Source organism: Apis dorsata, unplaced genomic scaffold (genome assembly GCF_000469605.1).
Source record: "Apis dorsata unplaced genomic scaffold, Apis dorsata 1.3 scaffold_553, whole genome shotgun sequence".
NCBI lineage: Eukaryota > Metazoa > Arthropoda > Insecta > Hymenoptera > Apidae > Apis > Apis dorsata.
This window is the reverse complement of record NW_006263769.1, coordinates 135,687-135,951: the sequence shown is the minus strand read 5'-3', so window position 1 is coordinate 135,951 and position 265 is coordinate 135,687. Positions and strand designations below refer to the sequence as shown.

The following is a 265-nucleotide window of genomic DNA, read 5'->3' as shown; positions in this document are numbered from 1 at the left end:
AAATTCCCTATTATTTTAAATTTGTAATATTAAAAAATTAATATTAATAAATATAAATTGTTTAATTATTTTTATATTTTATATTTATATACTTAGGTACTAAAGGAGATCTTAGAAATGCAGAAAATGTTGATACAATTACCTTTAAGGAATGCAAAAAAATGAAAAAGAAAATAAAAGCTTATAAATATGTAGAATGTTCTGCTTTGAAACGGGAAAATTTAGAAGAAGTTTTCAATGAAGCAATTCGGGCAGTATTGAAAAA

At 20.8% G+C, this 265-nt stretch overlaps 1 protein-coding gene across 10 annotated transcripts in view; it reads left to right on the top strand.

The window, feature by feature from the left end:
- Nucleotides 1-265, top strand: part of LOC102678085 (rho-related protein racB-like) — a 10,182-nt gene that overhangs the window by 6,678 nt on the left and 3,239 nt on the right. The window lies entirely within an intron of this gene.